Source organism: Dromiciops gliroides, chromosome 1, assembly GCF_019393635.1.
Source record: "Dromiciops gliroides isolate mDroGli1 chromosome 1, mDroGli1.pri, whole genome shotgun sequence".
NCBI lineage: Eukaryota > Metazoa > Chordata > Mammalia > Microbiotheria > Microbiotheriidae > Dromiciops > Dromiciops gliroides.
The window spans coordinates 17,621,492-17,649,097 of NC_057861.1; positions in this window are offsets into that span (position 1 = coordinate 17,621,492).

The window sequence follows — 27,606 nt, forward strand, 5'->3', positions numbered from 1 at the left end:
GGAAGGTAGGTGTTATTGTTATCCCCATTTCACAGATGAGGAAACTGAGGCACAGAATGATGATGTCATTTGCCCAGGGTCACACAGTTATCAAGTGTATGAGATCAGATTTGAACCCGAGTCTTACTGACTCCAGGCCCAGCACTTTTATCTACTGTAACACCTGGTTGCTCTTTCATCTATAAATTGGTTGCTAAGGTCCCTTCCCACTCTCACATGATGTGGTTCTGTAACATAGAGGACTGGAAAATGAGGGAAAAATCAATGGATCCCAAGTAGGAAGAGAAGAGAATAAGCATTTCTATAGCACCTACTGTGTAGCAGAAACTATACTGACAAATTCGTACAAATACTATCATTTTATCCTCACAATAATCCTGAGAGGTGGGTCTATTTTTCTCCTCATTTTATAGTTGGAAAAACTGAGAAAGACAGAGATTAAGCGACTTGCCCTAGAGGGAAAATGCTTTCCCCTCTGCCCCCCCCCCAGGTAGAGGGGTGGGGGTGGGGGTGGGGAGTGTCTGTGGTTGGATTTGAACTCAGGTCTTTCTGACAGTAGGCCCAACGCTCTATCCACTGTGGCACAATTTGTGGCCGCTGACATTCAAAAAATATCAAAAGAATAAAAGGGAGGCTTCCAGCACATTGGACAGATCATCTATGAAGGACTTGGGTCTCAGACAAGAACTGAAGGTATATGGAGGCTATAACATTTCCAGTAGAGACTGAAACTCCTTCATTAGTCAGTTGGTCAACAGTATTTATTAAATGCTTAGTGTGTGGCAGGCTCTGTGCCCTATAGGCTCTAGGGAGAAAAAGATGGAGAACTTAAATAATCCCGGTTTTCGAGAATCTTACTTCCAGAGAGCACTTCTAAGAACCCAGTCAGTAACTGTGTGGGTGGGGAGAAAATTAATACTTATCTTGTTTATCTTTTTTGTTTGTTTATCTGACCCTTTCCTACCTTTCCAGTCTATTTACACCTTACTTCCCACCTTCATGAATCCAAATCCAGCCTTAGACACTAGCTATGTGACCCTGGGCAAGTCACTTAACTCTGTCTGCCTCAGTTTTATTATCTGTAAAATGAGCTGAAGAAGGAAATGACAAAGCCACTTCAGTGTCTCTGCCAAGAAAATCCCAAATGGGGTCATGAAGAGTCAGACAGGACTCAAAGAACTGAGCAACAACACCCCCCTCATTATACTCTTTAATCCAATGACACTGAACTTTCTGTTCTTCAAAGAAGACAGTCTATCTCAACTCCTGGCATTTTCTCTGGCTGCACTCCCCCCCTTAGAGTTCTTTCTCCTTGTCTCTATAACCTGGCTTCATTGTTTTCCTTCAAGACTCAGCTGAAGTCCCACATTCTCCCCCTTAATGCCAGTGCCTTCCCTCTGTTGACTATCCCCAATTAATCCTATATATAGCTTGTCTGTACATACTTATTTGCATAATTTATCTCCCCCATTAGACTGGGAGCTTCTTGAGGGCAGGAGCTGGGTTATTTGGTTTTGTTTTTGTTCTTCTGCCTGTCTTTGTACCCTCAGAGCTTAGTACATCTAGCATGCAGTAAGTACTTAATACATGCTTATTAATTGACTTCATTGGTTGCTATATTGTCTTCCTCTTTAAAAGGTAAGCTCCTTGTACTCCAGGTACTTTTTTTCTTTTCTTTTCCTTCCTTCCTTCCTTTCTTTCTTTCTTTCTTTCTTTCTTTCTTTCTTTCTTTCTTTCTTTCTTTCTTTCTTTCTTTCTTTCTTTCTTTCTTTCTTTCTTTTTGTTCTTGTATCCTTATTTTTCATAGTTTTAGCTGCAGGATTGTTACATAACTTTAAGTACTTTTTATCAGGGCAATGAGGGTTCAGTGACTTGCCTAGGGTCACACAGTTAGTAAGTGTCAAGAGGTCGCATTAGAACTCAGGTCCTCCAAAATCCAGGGCTGGTACTTTATCCACTGTGCCACCTAGCTGCCCTGTCCTTAGGTCCTAAAACACACACTGCCCTGTACATTTGTGTGGGGGGAGGGGAATCTGAGGGAAAGACTTGTGATTTCACCAATATAGGTATTCTACCAACGAAGGTCAGCAACTCATAACATTTATTAAGTGGTTACTATGTGCCAAGCTCTGAGGATAAAAGGCAAAGAATGAAAAATTCCCACTCTCAAGAGTTTACTTTCAGAGATTAGCCTGGGGCACCAGTAAGAGATATGGTGACAATATTGGTGATGTCAGATCCTTGAATGCAAGGATTCCTTCTCTCTCTTCCTCCCTGCCCTTCCTCCCTCTCTTCCTTCCTTCTCTCTCTGTTCCTTCCTTCCTTCCTTCCTCCCTCCCTCCCTTCCTTTCTTCTTTCCTTTCTTCCTTCTCTCTCTGTTCCTTCCTTTCTTCCTTCCTCCCTCCTTTCCTTTCTTCTTTCCTTCCTTCCTTCTCTCTCTGTTCCTTCCTTCCTTCCCTTGCTCCCTCCATCTCTCTTTCCCTTCCTTCCTTCTTTCTCTGTTCCTTCCTTCCTCCCTTCTCTCCCTCCCTTCCTTCCTTCTCTCTCTGTTCCTTCCTTCCTTCCTTCCTTCCTTCCTTCCTTCCTTCCTTCCTTCATTCCTTCTTTCCTTCCTTCCTTCCTCCCTCCCTCCCTCCCTTTCTTCCTTCCCTCCTACCTTTCCCTAGCATCCAAGAACAGTTCCTGGCACATAGTAGGGGTTTAAACAAACACAGATCAAGTGATTGATTGAAGTATATTCAATAAGTGCATGCAAAACAGCTACAAAATCACCTGCTCATTTGGGAGGGGAGGCATTAGCACCTGAGGAGCTGAGGAAAGGTTTCGTGTAGGGGTGGTGTTTGCGCTGAGCTCCCAAGCAAATTAGTGATTCTAAAAGCAGGAGGTGAGGAAGGAGGCCATTTCAGGCATGGGCGACAACCTATGCAAAGGTACAGAGACAGAAGCTGGAAGGTTGTATGTAAGAAATAAGAATACCAGGCCTGGAGTGCTTGGAGGAAAGCACCAAGGGGTGAATGGCTTTGAAAGCCACAGAGTTCACATCTGATCCTAGAGGCAAAGGAAGTCATGGGTTTATGGAGCAGGAGAGAACAATGGTCAGCTGTGTGTTTAAGGAATAATGCCCATATGGGGAAATGATTATAGAGGGGAGAGACTTGAGGCAGGGAGAGCAATTAGGAGGCCATTATAATGAGGATGAGGGCCTGACCTAGGACAGTGGCTGTGGGGATGAAGAGAAAGGGGTGGATGCTAGAAACAGGAAGAATCTTAGAGCTAAAAATATGAAACCTGAAAAGAATCTTAGAGAGGGGAAGTCCGGACCAGAAGGGACCTCAGGGATGCCCAAGTCCAGATTCCTCATTTTGCAGGGGAAAAACCACATCCCCAAGAGGAGAAATTGTTCAAGATCCCCACAGCAGCTCAGTAGCTGAGTATCTGGGGTGGGGTTGTATCTCAAAGCTCCCATTTCTCAGCTCAAGGCTCTTTTTCCTACCTGTTACTACTCTCATCCATAGTCCCCAGGGCTTCAGTTAGCTGGTTCACACTGTATTACTCCAGATGGTCTTTATCTGTTTATCTCCTTACTTAGTCTTCCTGCACATAGAGCCTTACTGTAGGCAGATAGGTGGTGCAATGGATTGAGAGCAGGATCTGGAGTCAGGAAGACCTGAGTTCAAATCCAGCTTCAGACACTTACCAGCTGTATGGTCATGGGTAAGTCACTTAAACTCTGTTTACCTCGGTTTCCTCAACTGGAAAATGGGTATAATAATAGTACTTATTTTCCCATGTGGTTGCGAGGATCAAATGCTATAATTTTTGTAAAGCACTTAGCACAGTACCCAGAACATAGTAGGTCCTGTATAAATGGACAGATTTGTTATTTTTTTAGCATAGATTTATCCAGGGATGTGCTGGACTCAAAGTTAATTGTTGAATTTTCAGAAATTAGCAAATGCTGTAAATCAGGGCTTGATTCATTGTTTTGTTGATTGTTTATACTTAAGAAAGTAATGGGGAAGTGTGTGGGGGGGGGGACACTCTCTTCCCTTATCCTTGGATCTGTCACTTGAATTTGAACTCTGGTTTTCTTCATTGGATCTGTCAATGGCTGGTGGACACTACCTCAAAGTATCACAAATCATAGGATCATAGATTTAGAGCTGGGAGAGAGCTCATTAGTCCAAATTCCTCTTTTTACAGGTGAAGAAACTGAGGCTCAGAGATTTTAATTGACTTTCCTGACTCTAAGTGCTGGGTGGAATTTGAACTGGGCATTCCAGACTTCAGGTCCTGTGTTCTGTACTACACCATGCCCAGGGCCAACATCCACATTTGATTTAAAGGGAGGATCAATTGAGTTCAACCCTATTCTATCTCAGTACAGAACCATAGTCCAGGAAGGGGTTGGATCATGGTAAGTCTATAGCAGGTGGCCCTCTGGAGGTTTGCCTTAGGGGAAGAAGGGTCCTTTCTCTATCCATCCTCCCATTGGGAGGAGGATGTTCTCTGCATGTGCACTGGCCATCCCCCATGCCTGGAATGTTCTCCTTCCTCACCCCCATCTCATAGGTTCCCTGTATGCCTTCAAGACCTTGCTCATGTATCATCTTCTATATGAAGTCTTTTTCTTATTCTCTCCAATTCTCATGCCCTCCCTTAACTATCTGGTATTTCTTTGTCTTTGCTCTCTTTATATTATTCTCTGTTGACTTATTGTCTCTTCTTGTAAGCTTCTGGAGAGTAAAGATTATTTGCTTCTTTGTCTAATACAATGCCTAGAACACAGTAGGCAGTTAATAAATGCATGTTGGGAGGTAGATTGATTGATGAGAGTAGTAGACTCTCCATACCAAGGGGAGCTCTGGTGAGCTGTTGTTGTTTGTCCTTCTTTCTCAAAGAGGACCATGACATTCCGAGGTGATGTCATGATTTGCAGTAAATTGGATTAAAGTAAGGCAGAGCTGTGCAAGGTCACTAAACTCACTCTCTCCTTCAGAGCCATCTGTGTCCAGTGGCAAGATATACATCAGGATGACTGGAGATGGCCCCCACTGGTGAGCTACAGGAAACAAGAAGAGTGGAATTGGGTTGATTAAAAAAAACAAAACAAATATCTCTTTGCTTGTGGGATAACAAGGAATCAGTCTCCCCTCTCCATCCCACTCCCCCAAAGACACTTGCATATAGTTTTGCTTTCATTAACACTGACATAAGCCAAGACCATCACCCTGGCCTCCAAAGGGACATCACCTCATTGGAAAGCAAGGGCCAGATCCATCTTCCTCAGGATGGTTCCCATGGGGGAACATGTGGGCAAAGCAAGAGGAACAGATGGGGTCATTTGGCTCAGAAGGCCCAGAAGTGAGCTGGACAGCAGTTGTCCAGTGCCCTCCCCTCATGATGCTGGAGAGACGTCTGGTCATGGATATTGTTATCCCTGATTATCAGAAAGGAGGGAGAGAGGACAGGAGAATAAAACAAAGTGTGGATTAAAGCATGAAAGCAAGAGGATTGGGAAAGATTAAAGAGGGGGGTTGAAAGGCTGATCTCTGGGAAAGACCTTCTTCTCTGGAGTTCTGATCCTCCTTCCCCCCCCCCACATAATCCAAAAATCTCTTTAATAAACATATCAGGTTTTCCTGCTCTGCTTATTCATTTCTCCCACACACTGCCCCCTCCATGCCAATCCCTATCCCACCTTCAGGATAAATTCATGAAACCCAGAATCTCAGGCTTCAACAGGTCCCAAAGAGGATAGCATACCTTGGAGAGTTCTGCTGGCCATCCAAGACCTGAAGGAGGGAGAAGACTTGGGTGGGGAGGAAGATCTTTTTTGTTTCTGTTGTGGTTTCATCGTTCTTGAAGTGTTAGCTCCCAGTTGGATTAGATAATCCTTTCCAGTTCTACCTTTTGATTTTTATCTTGTGTCTAGGCACCAACCTGGTGATGAGTGTCCACGGTGACTTCTTCCCATTTGCTAAAATGGATTCCCAGGACCAAAGCTTGCGCTTAGAAAAACATCCTCAAAGAGCAGTGCACATTGGGAGTGACACAAACGAGGAGTGTTGTCTCCAAGGGCCCAAGGATTAGCTCTTATTGCAACTCTGGTGAGAGGTTGATCCTACTCATCAGGTCATCAAAGACTCCCTCCAAGACCTTGGGTTTCTGCCCAAGTCAAGCTACCCCTCCCCTACAGGCTATATTTCACCTTTGGTGTTCAGATGTGGCTTAGGTTACTCTCCATGAACTTAACCAGGATTGCAGTCAGGGAATTGATTCTTTTCAGTTTCTGGATTGCTTGGGTCATGCGTGGCTTGAAGGAATTACTAGAATGTAAGTTTTTTGAGGACAGGGGGTATAGTGGTTTTTTATCTTCCTTATCACCAGGATTTAGTACATAGTAGGTATTTAATATATGGATTAGGTTTATCTTTTTAGGTTGAATTGAGTCATATCTAATGGTGGAGCCCAACTGAGCAAATCAATGAAACCACCCCACCCCATTTGAATGGTGTCAAGATATTAAGCCTAAATACCTTAATGAGGTGAGAACCCTTTTCTATTGAATCAGTGACTCCTGGGCTTTAGAATATCTCTCTCTCTCTCTCTCTCTCTCTCTCTCTCTCTCTCTCTCTCTCTCTCTCTCTCTCTCTCTCTCTCTCTGTGTGTGTGTGTGTGTGTGTGTGTGTGTGTGTGTGTGTTATGGGGAGAGGGGTTCTTGATCACCTGGAGTGATGTTACATAGGAAAGGTGTTCACAATGTCCTAGGAAATTTGTTCACAACCTATGAGTAGTCTACAAAATATTAAGCAATTTCTGCAAGGGAGATTCAAGTAAGTGGAGGAAATGTCCCCATTATATCCCTCAGAAAGAATCAGTTGGTGGAGCTAGAACCGACCCTTAGGCTTCAGTCTTTGCTGTGGTCATAGTTGTCTCCTCTCAGTTTTTCTCTCCCCTTTCCCATGTTAGCTAGAGGGTAGGAGAGGGGGACAGGACCAGGAACTTGCAAGCTTTGAAGGGTCTTCCTAACAGAGTTCTTGTAGCATCTCTGGATTAGTTGATGCCCATATCTGCATTTAGAACCAGGGACACATTGGATGCAGATTCAGGTCCCTACAAGGACCCAGCAGAAAAGCTCTATAAAGGAATGAAGGTCTTGGGGAGTCTATCCAAAAGACCTCTAAGAGCCCTGAGTTACCTTTTGTCACATGTGTTCTCTAAGCATTTGCATAGCCTACTTTACCTTAAAGCATTGTGCAAATGTGAGTTATTTTTACTCTTGTAATGATTGATGTTATTTTTATTTGTTTGTGGGTGGTGTTCAATGTTCTACAGATACCTCCAAAGGTCAGCAGGGCTTACAGCAACCAGTCAGAAGGCAATCAAGATGTTGAGGGGCCTTGAGTTTATGTCATAGCAAAAGCATCAGAAGGAACTGGGAATCCTTAACCTGGGGAAGAGAAGACTCAAGGTGGGGGGGGGGGGACATGAGAACTGGGTTTAAGTATTTAAAGGATGGCCAAGTTGAAGATCAATTAATTCTGCTTAACCTCCATTGGGCAGAACCATCATCAAGGAGTGAAAATTGTAGAAAGGCAGATTTCAGCTTGATCCAAGGGAAAGCTCCATTACAATGAGAGTGGTCCCAAGGTGGAAGGGGCTGACTGAGGGAGAGAGGGGTTCTCTATCACTGGAAGGCTTCAAGTGATAGTCATGTGACCCCTTCTAAGCTATCCTGTAGAAGGGATTTCTTTTCAGGTACAGACAGGTGGGCTGGCTTCTTGACCTGGTTACAGTTACTTAATCTCCTTTCCCCTCCCCACTTCTCATTCTTCCCTGCTCTCTTCATCCCTATCCACTCCTCATTATTCTCCTCTTCCCTTTTCTCCTCCTATTCCCTCTTCTCCCCTCCCTACCTTCTCTCCCCTCCTTATTTCTCATTCTCCTCTCCCCTTTCCTCCCCTCCCCTTCTTTCTTTCCCCTTCTCCCCTCCCTTTCCCTTCTATTTCCTCCCCTGCTTTTCCCTGCTCTTTTCTCCTCTCCCCTCTTGTCCTCTCCTCTTCCCTTCCCTACTTTCTTTTCCCCTTCTCTCCCCTCCCTATTTCTCATTCTCCTCTTCCCTCTCCTCCCCTCCCCTTCTGTCTCTTCCCCTTCTCTCCCTATACCCCCATTCCTCTCATCTCACTTTCTTGTTGATCTCCCTTTTCTTCTTTTCAATGCAAGTGCTCAATTTCTGCATCAAACAAAACAGACGCTGCCGGTGGCTGGGCCCCCACTTGGGTCTCAAAGCTTCTTAAGCATTCCAGTCCTCAGCAGCTCCCTTTCCCAGCTCCAGTATTCACAACATCGTTATTGAATTATGATAATATATGACCCAAGATTGCACAACCGTCCCGCCCCTGCCAATTACATTTATCCCAGGCAACCCTCCAGAGAACCCATTTTGCTGCTGTCGGCAAAGTCTTGGGTGACCTCCTCTTGTCCCTCCACGCAAAAGGAAAACTTGGGGGCCTGTCCCAGTCACTCATCTCAGCAGCTGCTTGGAAGAGGTCTCTTTGCCCTGTCACTGGAGCCTATGCAGAGAGGCATGATGGGGACTTTCGGGCCACAAGTCTAGCAACAGGACCCATGAAGTGGCAGCAGCCATGGATTCCAAGAACTGAATAGGAGAAAGGACTGGTTCGGGGTGGGGCAGGAGGGTTCCAGGAAGAAGCCATCAGACAGGGCTGCCTTGTGTGTGATTACTTCATGATTTCAGCTCCCTGGACACACCTCCCCTCCCCCTGCCATCGCACACGCCACACACACACACACACACACACACACACACACACACACACACACACCATAAAGGGGCTAAGTCTTTCCTTTCCCCTGCAGAATGCAACAAAGAGGCTAGACCTGCCCCTTTCCAAGGCTTGGTGACAGGCAGAGGGACCTGTGGAAAAAAGCCCCCATCAAACCCTTGCTCTTCAAAGAAAGGGCATGACCGTCATCACAGCCCTGGCAGTCACGAGGGGCTCCCAGAATAAATCACAGGGTCAGAGCTGGAGACCCTGGAGCATCTCATGTATCATCAGCAGTCTGATCGTTCCTGGGCTCTGCCTTAGACAATGATCTGGGATGAAAGGAGACTCAGGAGAGGAGGGAGGAAAGGTCTGTCATGTTATAAGGTTGAGCACTGACTGCCAGAGACCTTGGGGATCATCTACTCTGGCCTGGTCATTTGACAGATGGGGAAACTGAGGCCAGACACTTATAGTCCCAAAGTTAGAATATCGAGAATAGGATCATAGATCTAAAACTCAAGGGGAACTTAGAGATCGTTGAGTATAGGGGTTCTTAACATTTTCTGTGGTCTGGACTCTCCTATTCCCACCTTTGGCAGTCTAGCGAATCCCATGGACCCCTTCTCAGAATCATGTTTGTATGTGCATTAAATAAAACACACAGGATTACAAAGGAAACCAATTATATTGAAATACAGTAAACAAAAAACGTAAACAAGTCCATAGACTGCAACCTATTAGAATCCCTAATCTAGTCCAACCTCCCACCTCATTTCATAGAGGATGAATCAATGAATCTGAAGTCCACAGACATAACCTGCCCAAGGTCAAACAGGTAAGATGTGGCAGAGCTGGGATTTGAACTCAGGTCCTGTGACCCCAAGTCCAGTGTTCTTTCCATTGTATCACAATGCCTCCCTTAAATGAAACAATGCATTCATTCACTTTTTTGACCAACAAGCATTCATTAAAAGCCTGTTAGAGATGCCACATGGTGTAGTGGAGAGAGTTTGGGACTTAGAGGATCAGAAATCTCCCCCCCCCACCACCATACCCATTAGTTCTATATGACCATGGACTATTCACTTAATGTCTCAGATCCTCTGTTTCCTCATCTGTAAAGAGAAGGAGTTGGGCTACATGAATTATAAGGTCCCTTCCAGCTCTCGAAATCTTTAGAGAAGTAAAAACTAGGGTTTTTGTGAAATCCCGGAGGAAACATTGTTAGGAACAAGGTTGAGTGATTTCTCCAGGGTCACAAAGGTAGCAAGGAGCAGAGAGCTGACATTCAAACTTGGCTTATGGAAACCATATCATTTCAGGTTTAAAAGGGACCTCACTATCCATCAAGACTAACCCATATCCCAGTCTTTGCTCAAAGATTTTACAGCAGCTAGGTGGCGCCATGCACAGAGTGCTGATGCTAGAGTCAGTAAGACCTCAGTTCAAATCCAGTCTTAAACACTTACTAGCTGTTTGACCCTGGGCAAGTCACTTATCCCTGTCTGCCTCAGTTTCCTCAAACATAAGATGAGAATAATAACAGCACGTACCTCCCAAAATTATTGTGAGAATCAAGTGAGATAATACTTGTATAGCACATAGTAAATGCTATATAAAAATGATTCCCCTTTTCAGAAGGAGGAATCCACCACCTCCTCAGAAAGCCCATCCAACTTTGGTGCAGCTCTCATTGCTGGGGAGTTTCTTGATACATCAAACCTTATTTTTTTTCATAGAATTGTAGATTTAGAGTGGAAAGGACCTCAGAGGCTATCTAGTCTAGCCCACAGTGGGGAAGTAACACTTACCCAAGCTCACACATGTGGTAAGTGGGAGAGTCAGGATTTGAATCCAGGTCCTCTGAATCTGAGTCCAGCCATCTTTTTTCACTAAATCATGCCTATATTAGTCTGAGTTCTGCCCTAGAACCCAAGTCTCCTTCTCTCTTCCACAAATACTTGAGTATGTCTACCATGATCGTCAAACCTTTTTTCAAGAGTAAACATCCCTCATTCCTTCAACCAATGACCATATGATTTTGGACTCAAAATCCATCACCATCTTTCTTGCCCTCCTCTGGACACATTCTACCTTCCTAATGTCACTCCAGTGACACCCAGAACTGAGCATGAAACTCCAGAGCTGTTCTAAGAGTAGCTGTTGGCCAAAGAGCTTTCTTGTTCCTGGAAGTTTTGCCCCTCAAGATGAAATCCTAGTTGTTTTGGCTGCTATGTCACAGTTACTGCTTCATAAAGAGCTTATAGTTGACTTAGACCCCCAGGTCCTCTTCTGACAAACTGCTAAGTCTGATTTCCACTTGAACTTCCATTGCATTTTTAAACCCACATGTAAAGCTTTAACTTTATCCCAATTAAATTTCACCTGATTATACCCAGTCCAATTTTTTATTCCATACATAACTTTTTGGATACTGATTCTGTTATCCAGAGTGTTAACTCTCCCTCTTAGCTTTGTGTCATCCACAAATTCAATGAGCATGTCATCCAAATTACAGGTATTGAGGCATCTGGGTGGCCTAGTGGATTGAGAGCCTTGATTTAGAGTCAAGAAGACCTGCCTTAGACACTTGCTAGCCTTGGGACCTTGGACAAGTTGCTTACCCTTTCTCTACCTCAGTTTACTTGACTGAAAATGGGGATTTTACTAATGCTTACCTCATGGAGTTGTTGTAATGATCAAATTAAAATGTATACAGGGCTTGCAGAACGTGAAATACTCTATAAACGCTAGTGATTGTTACTGTTGAAGGTTGCTAGGTAGCAGAGTGGATAGAGCACTGTGCTTGGAGGTAGGAAGACTCCTCTTCCTCAGTTCGAATCTAGCCTTAGACACTCACTAGCTATGTGACCCTGGGCAAGTCACTTCACCCTGTTTGCTTCTGTTTCCTCATCTGTAAAATGAGCTGGAGAAGGAAATGGCAAACCACTTTAGTATCCCTACCCAGAAAACCCCAAATGGGTTTGCAAAGAGTCAGAAGCAACTGAACAACAAAGTATTGTTATTCAGAAGCACAGGGTCAGACACAGACCTCTAGATCAGACACAGACACTAGATCCCTCCTTTCAAACTGACACCAAAACATTTGTGACTATTATTTGGCTGTGGCTATTGTCCTGTTGTGCAGCCCACACTTCTCCATCATTTACACAAGACTTTTAACAGACTTTATCAAAAGCATGCTAAATTCTGAACAAATTATCTCCACCATTCCCCTGATAGACCAGTTTAAGAACCCTGTTGAAAAAGGAAATGAGGGGCATCTAGGTGGTGCAGTGGATAAAGCACTGGCCTTGGATTCAGGAGGACCTGAGTTCAAATCCAGCCTCAGACACTTGACACTTAATTAGCTGTGTGACCCTGGGCAAGTCACTTAACCCTCATTGCCCTGAAAAAACAAAACAAAACAAAAAATTTTTTTAAAGTTTAAAAAAAAAAGAAAAAGGAAATGAGGTTAGTCCATCGTAACTCATTCTTGGTAAAGACATGCTGCCTCATTGCAGGAATTATTTTCTTTTCTAGATATTCATGAACCATTTTAAAAAGATCCATTCTAGAATTTTGCCACGATTGAAGTCACTACCCATTAGTCAGAGAGTCTATTTTCTTCTTTTTTTTTCAAAACTAGGACAATATTTGCCCTTCTCTGGTCCTCCGTCATGTCTCCCATGTCCCACAATCATTCAGATATCACACACAGTGACTCAGCAAACAATCTGCCAGTTCTCTCAGTGTCTGGGGATATAGTTTTCTGGTCTGGGTGAATTGAATATATCAGGGGCAGTTACATGGTCTCTTCCTATCTCATGTATCAACTCTCTTTTAGCTGCCATAGATCTCTCAGTCCAAAAGTCATTCTCCTTGCTAAAGGAAACAGAAACAAAATAAAAATTAAGTAGGACTCCTGCCTGCTATCTTTTGGCAAGTTTTCATCTTCCCACCCATCTTCAGTGGCAGTCTTGTCCTTTCTCAGACCTTTTTCTTTCTCTTAATATAGCTTCCAAAGCCAAATCTTTAGCTGCCCTTTCCAGCCTCAGTTTATTCTGAATTTTGGTCCTAACAAGTGTATCTTAAAGGATAAATTTCTCTTATCTGTCCTTACTTCAATTTTTGGTGCATACCTTCTTAAAATCTAAGTTGATTAGAGAGTTCCCTGTGTGTCCATATAACACTTTTCAGGTAGGTTCCCACTCTTCCTTCTAGGTGGTAAAGTGGATAGGGGATTGCTGGGCATAGAACTTACTTCAGATCCTACCTCAGCACTCTAGCTATGTGACCCTAGGCAAGTCACTTGACTATTCTAAGCCTCAGTTTTCTCATGTGTAAAATGGGCATCATAATAAGTTAACCTCCCAAGGTAATGTTTATAAAGCTTTTAGCATTGTGTCTGGCATATAGAAGGCCCTATGTAAATGCCAGCTATTATTATCTAGCATGCCAAGGACAAATTCCCTGCAGCAAACAGGCCACCCATAGTGGATATAAGCCAGGGAGACCATATGGAGAGGGGGCTGACAGCAGCAAAAATCAGTCTACAGAAGGGCAGCTAGGTGGATAGAGCACCAGTGCTGGAGTCAGGAAGACTTGAATTCAAGTCCAGCTTCAGATACTTAAAAGCTATGTGATCCTGGGCAAGTCACTTAACCCCGATGGCCTCTCAAAAAAAAATCCATCTACAGGTGATATGGGTTGTTCACAGGGAGACTGGGCCTATGGCCATAGGAGACCAAAGTCTTTATCATCTTTAGGTCACAGGATCAAACCATAGGGCTGCATAAAGAAAATGGAGGAGGGGGCAGAGAGGTGTGGTAATTTCCCCAACATCATACAAGTAACTGAGTTGGTATTTGAACTCAGGTTCTAAGAGTTCAGAATTCCTGGTGAACTGCTTTCTCCCACCAAATCATAGAACCTCTATGTTAATGATCACCACTTGACAGATGAGTAAACTAAGGCTCAGAAAGGGGCATGAGTTTCTAGATCTGGAGCTGGAAAACACCCCAGAATTCTAGTCCAACCCATTTAACAAAGGAGGAAACTGAGGTGAAAAGCAGTTGCCCAAGGTTACAGACAGAGGTGGGATTTGAATTTAGGTCCCCTCACTCCAAGGCCATTTATCTTTCTATCCAAACAGGCCTGTATTGGTCTCCTTAGCACATTCTCAGAATTATATTTCTGTACCATTTTTCGTTGGTAATAATCGAGAGATAAGTTTTAGCTAAAACCCTAAGTGAAATATGTAGTAATAAAGTGAGTTCCCACCTGCTACATAATTTGTCTCGGGCATGTAAACATTTCGCTTCTGCTCATCATTGCGGGTGTCCTTGGGGCTACAAGAACTACGTCGCCCGTGCCAAGACACGGTGTAAACTGGGCGCCCATGCCATGCCTGTCTCAGTGTTGACTTTGATGAGTAAATGGAAAGATTACACGGTTTATGTAAACTAAAGACATGGCATCCCCTAGTAACATCTTCCCCAGAAGATTAGGAAATTGAACACACAGGCACAGATTGACTGAAATGTTCCCATCTGAATACACAATATAAATGCCTTTTTCCTCACGACCTGGCATGTGTTAAAAATAAAAATAAAATCTCCAACAAAACTCCTGTAATCTTTTAGTTTTGAAGGCAGAGGATGGCTTGCTTATGGAATTTTTGTTGTTGTTGAGTCATTTCAGTTGTGTCTGACTCTCAGTGACCCCATTTGGGGTTTTCTTAGCAAAGATACTAGAGTGGTTTGCCATTTCCTTCTCCAGCTCACAGAAAACTGAGGCAAACAGGGTAAAGTGATTTGCCCAGGGTCACATGGCTGTTAAATGGAATAGTGATGTTTAAAACAAACAAACAAAAAACCAACCCTGAACTGTAACAAACTTTTGGAAGGGAGAAGAGGAAGACTGACTTCTATTCCCAGAAGGTGGGAAAAGTAGCTCAGATTGTCATGGATTTAGAGGTTTCGAAAATTTTCCTCTGTTACAGTTTAAGACAGGAGTGGGACTTGGGGAGACCCAGAAAAAGGAGTTTTGGAAGGAGTGATGAAAATTCCTTTTTGGGATGGGACTGTTTCATTTTTTTATCATTAAAATATCTATTCCCCAAATGCTGATTAAAGTACCTGGCATACAGTAGGCACTTAATTAATGTTTAACCCACTTTATATTTCTTTTATCTGCATGTATGTGTTACATCCCCTCATTAGAATAAAAGCTCATTGAGAATTGGTTCATTTTTGTCCTTGTGTGTCCTAGGCCTAGCAAAATGCCTGACACAAAGTTGGTGCTTAACAAATGCTTAACTATTGATTGATTGATGAACATACACTCCTTGATGGTAGGGGCTGGTTGATTTTTGTCTTTCTATCTAAATGACTGACACACAGTAGGTATCTAATGCCTGACACAAAGGAGGTACTTCTTTAATGTTTCTTGATTGACTCATTGATGAATTGAACTCAATTGAACTGAATGCTAAAAGAAAATATTTAGGCCATCCATAAACCAACCACAAGTCCATTGGCCTGGAAGATCAGTCCTTGAAACCTTGTCAGCAGAACGAATTATATTTTGGGTTTTGGTGCTTTAAAAAAAAAAGCACCTCCATTAATATTCATCCAAGGGGCAACTAGGTGGCACAGTGGATAGAGCACCGGCCCTGGATTCAGGAAGACCTGAGTTCAAATCCAGCCTCAGACATTTGACACTTACTGGCTGTCTGACCCTGGGCAAGTCACTTAACCCCAATTGCCTCACCAAAAAAAAAAAAAAAAAAAAAAAGATTCAGCCAAGTCCCTTCTCCCCAGACCCTTTTTCTCTTTCCATTTCCCCTCCCCGCTCCAAACCAGAGGTCATAACATAAAACTCTTCCCAATCCCTGATGTACCACACTCCCAAATGGGCAAGGATCAAATAGAGGAGGCTTATCACCTCAGCCAACCAGTGATATTTTTCTCTTCTTTCCAGCCCAAGTTGGGAAAATGAGGTCCTATGCGTTTGCGGGCCCAGCTTGTGTTCAACTGAAGACTTGGCCTTTAAGAAATATATTTTATTCATGTCCCTAGTACATGGTGTCTCAGCATTCCCGTCTTCCTTTTGTACATAGCACTTAGAACCATCCTAGGCGAGACTGCATGATAAATATTTTACTATCAGAGAGCATTTCTGTAACACTTGGATGGCATGGAGTCATTTGAAAGTTGGTTCTCACTCCATGATTTGGAGACAGTTGGAAGAAGAAAAATATTATATTGACCCTATCAGGGCTTTGTAAAGTTGATATGGAACAAAGTTTACATGTAATTCAAAATGAATTCCTGGCATTGTTTGGGGTATCCTGGCAGTGGTCAGAGCAATAACTGAGGTCTGGACACTAGGGCTCTTCCCCAGGGCAAAGAAATTTAGAGAGTGCACAAATTTAACACATGGTGTCCTTTAGAAGCAGAGAAGCCATTTTAGCGAACTAATCCCCCATTCCACTCAGTTGAGTTTCTCTTAATAATTCTTGTATTATTTTCACATCATGTATCCCAAAAGTTAACTTGAGGACACATTTGGCCCTGCTGCTTGGGGGAGGAATGTTTGCCTCTGGATACTAGAATTGATAGTTATAGCTCTGGAGTGTGTGTGTGTGTGTGTGTGTGTTCGCTCATGCACAAGCCCCAGTATGGGCAAAAAAAGACCTAGGTTGAAGGTCTTCCTCTGATGCTTTCTGGCCATATGGCCCTAAGCAAGCTGTCTCATTTCTTTGTTTCTTCATCTTTAAAAGAGAGATAATAATGCTAGAACTATTATTTCATTGGGCTACCATGAGGAAAATACTTTTTAGAAGGCACCATTTCAATGTGAATCATGATAGAATGGAAAGAGTGGACTTTGGGTCAGGGGGCCTGGTACATAGGAGGCACTTGATAAATGTTTACTGATGGACTGAATCATTGATGAATTAAACTCAATTGAGTTTCCCTCAGCCTCAGTTTCCTTCTGTGTAAACTGAGGGAGAATGAAATTAGCTTAGAGGTGTAATGGGGAAATGTTTAACAAAATAAATAAAAATACAATAAAACCTAGATAATGTTAATTTGTAGTTTTCTAAGTCAATATGCATCACACAGAGAACCTGCTTCTATTTGAGTGTGACACTACTGAACAAGCTGATCTCCAAGGCCCCTTTCAGCTCTAAATCTATGATCCTATGTCTTGACTATGCCTGTTTCCTCCTCTGTAAAATAAGGAGGTATATGGACTATATGACCTCTAAAATCCTTTTTCAAGTCTAAATCTCTGGTCCTATCTATACGTATAGAATTAATTGTTATTTGAGGCTTTTATGACCCCATCTTTTGGCTAGAATTTTTAAAACCTCAGTGAGCACACTGGCCTGGGGCTCAGGCCAGCACCTCCGCAAACAGCATGGTGCTCCACCCACTGGTTGTAGCCATTACCATGGAGCTGGCACCTCACATCATCACCACTTGCTGATGCCTACATGGGCCTGGCAAAATTATAATGACTGGAAGCCCAGTGAGGGCAGTCATGTAACTGTCAGTCAGAGCTGCCAGCCAATTGGCTTGGGGCTGTGTTTGGTCAGCCTGGGGTCTGCTGGGAAGAAGGGAGGTTTTTTGCCATTCTAGCTTGAAGCTGGAAGGTGACAGGACACTGCTGTGTGTTCTCAACTGATTCCTGGGTGGTGGTGTTATTCAGATTGTATTATTTCCCTTTCCCCATTTTATTTCCTTTCCCTTAATCCTACTGATCCTGTTTGTGTTGTTTTTTTTTTAAGTTTGTTCTTGTTAAATAAATCCTGCTCTGTTTTGAGGGAGGCTGTCGGTCTCCTTCCTTGCCCCAATATTGCGGTGAGCCAACTAGCTAACACTCCCCAATTAAAAATTGGTCCCTACATATGATTTGGGTTAGAAGCTCTATTAGGCAAGTGACCTTGGGCAAGGTACTCCATCTAGTGGAGCCTCAGTTCCCTCATTTGTTATATGTCGGCAAATTGCTTTAGCACCTTCCCCCCAGGGCTGTTAGGAGGATCCAAGGTGATAATGAATGTAAAAAGCTTTGCAAACCATTAAGTACTCTATAAATGGCAACTTCTGTTATTAGCAGGCATCCAAATCACAATATCAGGATTTAGAGCTGGACCTTGGTTCGTGACCCTCCCAATTCTTGGAATACTCTTCCTCACCCAAAGGATCAAAGCAGTGTATGATCTGTACTTGCGAAGGACCTTGAAGCTCATTTTATTCAACCCCATTGTTTTCCAGAGGAGTAAAAGGGAGCTCAGAGATGTTAATAGACCTTGGACATACTGTTTGAAGCTAGTAAGAGCATAGGGACTAGACCCATGAAATCTTTGGTGTAGAGAACTCCCAGGTGAGGAAATTTCTTGCACCAATTCAGGTCAGGACCTTTGCTGCCATTTATCATCTTACAGAGTTTCTGGGGACAATGAGAGGTTAAAGGACTTGGCTAACCATTATGTTTCTGAGATGGAATTCAGATCCAACTCTTCCTGGGATGAGGGATAATTCTAAGAGGAATCTTGATAAACTGGAGAATTTCCAGGTGAAAGCAACCAGACCCATAAAGGGCCTCAGGACCATGCCATGTCACACAAGACTTTGATGAAGGAAGCTGGGATGTATAACTGGGAGAAGAAAAGACCATGACTGCTGTCATTGGGGGAGGGGGCAGATAGGTAGTTCAGTGAATAGAGCATTGGGACTTGGAGTCAGGAAGTTCAAATCCTGCCTTTTAGACATTTACTGGCTGTGTGACCCTGGGCAAGTCACTTAACCCTCTTTTCCTCATCTGTAAAATGAACTGGAGAAGGAAATGGCAAATCACTCCAAGATCTTTTCTGAGCAATTGGCAAATGGGTCACAAAGAGTTGGACACAAATGAAATGACGAAACAACAACTAAGGACCTAGGTTATGCTATCCAGAAAGCCAATCAGATCCAAAGATTGATGCAAGGCATTTTCTCACAATTGTACATCTCAAGCAATGTATATGCCTTATCTGAAAACTGGTCTGGTACTGATCCATCAGTTATTTTCTATGGTCTTTTGATCGTTTACAGATACTTGGGAAGTGGGACAGCTCCTTTTCTGATTTCAGGGAATTGTACCTGTTCATTCCCCCTCCCAACTTGGAAAGTCCCTAATCTTTCATCCAATTAGAAATCATTTTACCTAATGTATAGTTTCCTTTTAATTAATTGATCTTACTTAATTAATTGTTTTTAATTCATAAAAGTCTGTCTCCCCCTGTATTTAGGGTCTAGGTCAAAGCTGAGGAATGGACCAAGCCCTGCTTTGCCAAGGGATTGACATTCATTGCTTAATGAATCAATATGCTTGGAAGATTGAACCTTAGTTGCCCCAGTCATTTGACCAGCCACAGAGTTCAAAGAAGACATGCAAAGACAAAGGAAGACTTGATATAGGGGAAACTTCCTAACAGTGAAATCTGGGCCAGAAAAGAAGGGACTGCCTCTGGAGGTGATGGGCTCCTGCTCATTGAAAGGTCATCCAGAAGAGACTGGATGAGCTTTACTCCAGGCACCTTGGAGAGCACATTCTTTTTCATATGTGGGTTGAAATAGTTGGCTTCAGAGTTTCCCCCTCCCCATCTCCATATTACAGAGGATGAAATCAAATCCCCTACATCCAAGCGTCTACATGGAGATGGGACTAGACAACCTCTAAGGTCCCCTCTAGTTCTAAATATGCAATCTTATAATCCTGTTACATTAACCTCTTGGAGCCTCAGTTTCCTTATCTAAAAAAAAAAAAACTGATTGGATTCTAGGGTCTCTAAAGTTCCCTCCTGCTGTAAATCTTGTGGAAATCAGGCTATGCATGGGGGGGAAGCCACTTGGAGATCCCAAAACAAATCATTGGCAGGATAGAGAAGAGAATTTGAGATTTCAGATTCAGATCCTCCCCTAGGTCACAGTGGTCTCAACCAGGCTCTGTTTCTGTTTTCTATATTCTTTATGTCATATATTGAGTTGTTTATGGTGTCTTTGAACTCCTAGACATTTCAGAGCCAGATGTTTCCAGTTGTGATGGTCTATGGAAATATAAAACTGTCACACTTACAACTCTAGCCTCTTTCAAGATAATGATACAGTCTGTTCACAGCAAGAGGGCTGTCAGTCTAGTGACGAGCATTAGACTCACCTTCCCCCAAATATGGGATGGGGGAAGGGGCAGGCTGGAGGAAGATTATGCAAATACTGTCCAACAGCTGTGGAAAACATGTTCCTTTGTATTTCCTTGTATTCTAATGAGGAAGCAGCCCCCATGCTGGGCTGGGAGGCGGCAGCTGCCTAGCAAGACAGGAAATAACACAAATAACACAAGATGACCTCATTATCCCTTTCTGGCCTTATCTCCCAACAGGCCCTCCTGCCCTTTCCTACCTCTAGGCCTTTGCTAGAGCTATTCCTTTTGTTAGCATAGTGAGTAAAGTTAGGTTCCCCATTAGTGCGAATAATGAATTTGCCCCTGAATGGGTTGCCTTATTCAAATTTGCCTTTCACATTTCCACTGAGCTGAAACTAATGATCATATGTTACATATTTATAACTTCAAATAATGAGAATTAGAATACAAATGATGGTTCTGGCCATTCTAGGGGAAATTCATTATTTGAAGTAAAGGAGGTCTAGCTGTCATCTAACTAATCTGGCCTTACTCTCCCAGGCAGACCATATATATCACCTCCTAAGGGATCTAGGGATACCCCTGAGGGGTTGGGAGTCTCTTTTCAACTTAGTAAATTGCTATTCTTGGCCCCCAGTGCAGATCCTGCTGCCTGCTGATCAGAGGATATAGCTAGAACAGTACTGGGAAGAAAGGAAATCCAGTCTCCTTTGGATCTTCAGAAGCTTCAAGGGCCTATTCTTCTCAAAGATCTGTGGATGGGGGGGCAGCTAGGTCGCCCAGTGGATAGAGCACCGGCCCTGGAGTCAGGAGGACCTGAGTTCAAATCCGGCCTCAGACACTTAACACTTACTAGCTGTGTGACCCTGGGCAAGTCACTTAACCCCAATTGCCTCACTTTAAAAAAAAGATATGTGGATAGGGGGATGGGAGGGGAAGACCTAGCTAAGACTGAACCCCAAACTAAAGCTTTTCTTTCCTCTCCCCACCACCTCACCCCTAGGCAGTTCCTTCTCAGGGATGTGTTGGAAAGTAACACAAAGTAATCTCTAGAAAGTTCCTGTGAGTTCTTCTGAACTCACTTGCTCATTTATGGCTGATCCCCAGGTGATGACCAGCTTCTCTTAACCTTTAGGAACAGGATGCTCTTGCAACATCAAATACCTTTTAGGACTTACAGCTTACAGGTGATTGACTGAGACTTGTTCTCAAGTTGTCAAGGTATCAATCAATCAAAGGCAACCACTCCCCTTTATACTCAGAATGCCTTCCCTCTCCTAAGGAACAGAGAAACAGGATTTAGAACTGAGAAGGCAATGAGAATTCAAGTCCCATGTATCACCTGGGATAAAAAAGTACTTACTATCTTTGTGATCTTGGGAAAGTCTCTTTCCTTCACTAGGTCTCAGTTTCTTCATCTGTCAAGTGAGGAGGGTTGAAATGGATAAATCTCTAAGGTCACTCAATTTTACTCCTTAATCTATGGCTCTATGAGATAATAATACAACCCTTTGACTTTTTTTAAGTTTAATCTTTTTTTTTCAGGGCAGTGAGGGTTAAGTGACTTGCCCAGGGTCACACAGCTAGTAAGTGTCAAGTGTCTGAGGCTGGATTTGAACTCAGGTCCTCCTGAATCCAGGGCTGGTGCTTTACCCACTATGCCACCTAGCTGCCCCAACCCTTTGACTTTATAGAAGAATTAAAGGATGCTTATAGAATATAATTGACCTGTAAGGGCCAAATTCAGTATGGGGAGAGTTAATTGGGCAGCTTGCCATAATATTGGGGTTCAGAAAATAATGAGAGACCTCTAGATCCAAAGTTTCTTCCCTTCCAAACTGCCTCTTTTAGTTATTTCTCCCAGACTAATAAGAAAGGAGATTAACAGCCTCTTTTCCACAAACAAACCAGGTTTTATTAATGGGAACAAAATTTACAACAAAGGTGAAGTTAATAAAACCAGGGACAACTAGAAAGGGAATAGGGGAAGAGAAAACTAATAAGCTCCCTGGCTCTAGCAAAGACTGACTTAAACCCCAAACTTGCTTCCAACTCACCTAGGTCAAAGAGCTGGTCTCACTTCCACAACACAAATTCACCACCTGGAGTCCGTAGTTTCAATGAGAGTCAGCTGTGCAGTCTCTCCCTGGTTTGGTCCAAAGCTCAACCACCCAGCTTCTCCTTCTCTTTCTTTTTCTTTCTCTTTCTCTTTCTCTCTTTCTCTTTCTCTCTCTCTCTCTCTCTCTCTCTCTCTCTCTCTCTCTCTCTCTCTCTCTCTCTCTCTCTCTCTCTCTCTCTCTCTCTCTCCCCACCCCCCTCTTCTACCGCTCCCACAGGAAGGGGAGGTTCTTGGGCATGCTAAGTCTCCAATTGGTTCAACATACCCCCTGGGCTGTCTCCATTATAATTTGGCCAGGCCCATGTAGGCGTAAGGGAACTACTAGGGGAGGTTTAGATACTTAGTTTGATACTTTGACTCAGTAAATGTTCTTTTCCATAATCTCTTCAAGTACACACCCATTTTCTCTTAGGCTTTTCAAGATTACATCTTTTCAGTCTGACCATAATGATGCAAAGATGTGGTCATGGAAACCCCAAATCACAATTAATTCCTTACAGACCCCACCCAACATCACACAACTAATAAGAACAGAGCCAGAATTTGAACCCATGTCCTCTGATTCCAAATCCAGAACTTAAGTAATCATAACATTTCCATCTTCCAAAGAGCAAGTTATTCCACAGAACAATGAGCATGGGGAGTAACAGGATATCTTCACCAATAAGTAATTGGTTATACAGAGTCAGCTTACTAACCTCAAAAGAAGAAGTTGCCACTATCAAAGGCAGCTTAGAATCCCTATTTTAGCTTTCATTTTTACAAGAGTTTCCCTAACATTGAATCTAAATTGTCCTCTTTGACACTTCCACCCGACGTTCCTGATTTAGCCTTCTGAAGCCAAACAGAACAAATCTAATGACACTCTGAAAGACCCACCTTGAGACACTTGAATATAGCTAACAGTCCCACTGAATCTACTCCAGGCTGAACCTCCCCAGTTCCTTTAACATAGCATGGGCTAGAGACCTTAGGCCATCCACATCTGGATGCGCTCCATTTTCCCAGTGTCCTTATTAAACTGGGCTGCTTAGAACTGAACTCCAAATGTTGTATGACTAAGTTAGAGGACAAAGGGACTATTCTTGGAAACTAGGACTCTCAATGTAGCTTTGTATTACATTTAAAGTGTCTGATCTATAGTCCTTTCTAGCTCCAGCATTCTCTGTTCTGAGGTTCAATCAATCCATTGATCAACAAACATTGATTAACTTACTAAGTGCCAGGTGTTCAGCTAAGCAATGAAGATACAAAGAAGAGGCAAAAAAATCGTTGCTGCCCTCATGGACCTTGCATTTCAAGAGTATAGGCCATATGTGGATAAATATAGACATACAGATACAGATGGAGTAAATACAAAATAACCTTAGAGGGAATGGCATTAGCAGTTGAGAGGATCAGGAAAAGGACCTGCAGAAGGCTGCAATTGACTTGAGTCTTAAAAGAAGACAGAGTTCCTTCCATCTCTGACAGTCTCTATTCTGAGCACAGCTCCTTAATTCTTATGTTCTGTGTTCAAAAATCCCTTCCAGGGGGCAGCTGGGTGGTGCAGTGGATAAAACACCGGCCCTGGATTCAGGAGGACCTGAGTTCAAATCCAGCCTCAGGTATTTGACATTTACTAGCTGAATGACCCTGGGCAAGTCACTTAACCCTCATTGCCCTGAAAACAAAAACAAAAACAAAAACAAAAAAACCAACAAAAATCCCTTCCAGCTCTGACTATGTTCTAAGATCCCACCCAGATCTGACATCCCCTGTTCTAAGGCCCCTCCCAGCTCTGACATTCCCTGTCCTAATATCCCTCCCAGTTGTGACATTCCATAAACTGTGATTCTTTATATATGCATTTGCCTCCCTAGCTGGATTTCTAATTCCTGGAGGTCAAAGATTATGTTTCATATGTTCATAACCATTTCTGTACTTCAATGCTCCTGCTTCCCTATCATGAACACACCCAATCAGTTCATTTCTTTGAATGTGTTTGTATTGAATGAAGACAGGTAATGTGAAAATAGGAAAGGAAGAATATTTCTCTTACAAGGTGTTTGACATCACCTTGGCAGCAGGTATCCAGTGGAGTGCCCCAGAGATCTGTACCTGGCTCTTGGTTGTTGAGTATTTTCGTCAATGACATATAAAGACACAAATGGCCTTCCTTTCAAATTTACAGATGACACAAATCTGGAAGAGATGGAAGACACACTGGGAGGCAGTCAGGATCCAGAAAGAACCTGACAAGTTACTACATCATCACCACCACCACCACCACCACCACCATCAGGGTCATCACCACCATCATCACCACCACCACCATTACCATCACAACCACCATCATCAATTTAGAGCTGGAAGGGACCCCAGAGACCATCTCATCTGTTGACAGACACTAAGTCTAACCTCCCCATTTTCAGAGAAGAAAACTGTGGCCCGTTGAGCTTAACTTGGCCAAGATCCCATGAGTAATAAGTCGCAGAGCCAGTAGGCTTTCCATTATGCCATGCTGTCACCTATTTTTGTTGGGCCAAATCAAATAAGATGAAATGAAGCAGAGATTCGTGTAAAGCCTTATACTTCAGACCAATATACAGAGACAGAAATTGAATCCTCCAAAATGCAAGTTTCCCAGTCTCTATTTTACGTTGTGCTCTCAAGACAGTGGCTTTGCAAAGAGAAAGTGGAGCTCGATGACCAGGACAGTTCACTGAATCACCCCGAGCCTCAGTTTCCTCATCTGTAAAAGGAGTTGCTTGTCCTCTGAAGTCTCTTCCAGCTCTAAATCTATGAGTTGATGACCCCATGGTCCTTCCAATGGTGAAATTCTGTTGTTTGAAATATCTCCATCTTTAAATTTTGTGGGTGAAGCTGTGGTCCAGCAACCAACAAAATCATAAGCTCCTCGAAGGTAGGGACTGCTTCCTTTGATTCCTTCCCCACATCTTCACCCACCCCCCACCTCCACCTCCAGCCTCTCCAACCTAGCCTGGGCTTGCAGGCACAGTACAGGCTAGAGACTTTGTGATAGCTGCCATAGTCACTGAGAGAAGGGAGCTTTCTCCAGAAAGCTCTTTCTCTTGTTCATTGACAAGGATCAAGAGGAATTGCTTCCAACAATGCTTCTGGGAAGAGGAGGCTTTGACCTTCGGAGAATTAGGGTCAGTCTTAGTTTTTGGCAGCATCCTGTGTGCTGACATTAATTAAGACAATAACAAAGGGGGGGATGATTTTTGAATCATTCGTGTCTGTATAAGAGAATGAGACCCTTCTGGTCTTATTTTGGCAGCCACAGTTGTGTTTAGAGGTTAACCATCTTCCATTCCCAAAACAACGTCAGAGCTGGGAGGGGCCTTAGAATAGGGGATGTTGGAGCTGGGAGGGGCCTCAGAACAGGGGATGTCAGGGCTGGGAGGGGCCTCAGAACAGGGAATAGTTCAACCCTTTTATTTTACAGCACCAATACACACCCCATAGACACACTCCCCCACACAGACACATTCACAGTCACACACACAGACTTCTATCATTTGCTGACTCTGTGCTTGCCATCTTCATAGTGCATTGTACGGGGCCTGGAAGGACCCATGTAAAGCCATTCAGCCTAAGCGCATGCTCTAGATCCAGCCTCTTCTACTGCAGGATGGGATCCCACATGGGGTCAAGTAAGTGAATGTAAAGGTTGGGAAAAATTTGGTAACAGTAAAAGGTTATGTCTGCCTCCTTTATATACCTACATACCCCGGGGTCGCATAAAAATTTCTTGGGCAAAAAGGGGTCGAAAGTGGAAAAAGTTTAGGAAGCGCTACTGTCAATGACCTCAGCAGGGCTATACATTTCGGACACACTCTTTTGCTCAGCTGCCCAATTTCGATTGGTGCAGCCGGAGCAAAACTGAGAAGAGAAACACAGCAGAGGGAGGGAGGATGGAAGGTAGTACTTAGCCTGAGACAGAGGCAAAAGGGGTACCACCTAGGGATGGGGCCATCAGGGCCCCATGCAGGGTGAAATGGGAGAACGAATTCGAGGTCATGGAGCAAGAGGAGGGACTAGGCTGCTCGATCTATTTTCCTAAAGTCTGCTTTAAAGTAGCACTTTTGAATTTATTGCTTGTTTAATGGATTTTAACAAACCTAGCTTATAATAAAGAGGCATAGTTGTGATATTAGATGGTGAGGGAAATTCACAGACTCAAGTCCAATGGCCTTCTTAAAATCATTTACTCTAACTCTTATGCATTCAAAAAGCCACATGCTGGACCCTGAGATTCAAAGACAACAGCACAGCAGTCCCTGCCCTCAAGGACTTTCTATCAGCAGCAGGATGACTCAGTCAACAGAGAGCTGATCCTGGAGGTAGGAAGACTCGAGTTCAAATCTAGTCTTGGATGCATCTTAACTATGTAGTCTAGGATAAATCATTTAACTTCTGTTTGCACCTACTTCCCAGACGTGTTGGAAAACCTAAAAGTGCTATCTAAACACTAGCTTTTATCACGACTACAGAAACAGTGAGAACTAATAAGCACAAAATAACAATAACTCAAGGCAGTTAGATGGTTCACTGAATATAGTACAAGGTCTGGAGTAAGGAAGAACTGAGTTCAAATACAGGCTAAGGCACTTACTAGCTGTGTGACCCTGGACAAGTCACTTAACCTCTGTTTGCCTCGGTTTACTCATCTGTAAGATGAGCTGGAGAAGGAAATGGCAAATCACTCCAGTATCTTTGCCAAGAAGACCCCCTGAAGAGTATGGTCCATGGGGGTCACAAAAAGTTGGATACAGCAAAATGATAATAATTAGCATTTATATAGCTTTCTACAGTTTGTAAAGCTATACATATGTTATCTCCTTTGGGCCTAACAACAATTACAAACTAATTTCTCAAGGGAGATGCTAGCAATTGAAGAGTTCAAAATAGTCTAAGAGTGGGGCACCATTGATTATCTTACCTCCCTAAAAGTAATTACCTTTTATTGTTTGGTAAATACTCTTTTTCACTGAATCAATTAATCAGAAGCCTGTGTGAATCAGGCCCCAACACCTCTTATAATCAATCAAAGCCATTTTGTGAGGGATTTGGTCAGTACTAAGGAATTAGTATAAACAGATGGCGGGGAAGGACAGTGAGGGCAAGGGAGAAGAGAGGGGGAAAGGGAGGAAGAGATAGATTACAAGGGTCTGAAAGCAGAGAGATTGGAACACATATGACATTTCAGCATTACCTCTGAGAAGCAAAAGTAAGGCTGATCCATGGCAGATAAAGGAGATATCAAGGAGAGTTATTGGTTTTACAGAAGATCTGCCCTGAGGAAAGTCCTAAGAAAAAATTGGTTCTTCCCCAATTTCCCTTTCTGACACCTGTCTATACACAAACTAGGACATCTAGGTGCAGTGCATAGAACACTGGCCCTGAATTTGGGAAGACCTGAGTTCAAATGTGACCTCAGACCCATACTAGCCCTGTTGATGTAGGAGGCAAAAAAAAGGGGTTAACAGAAAA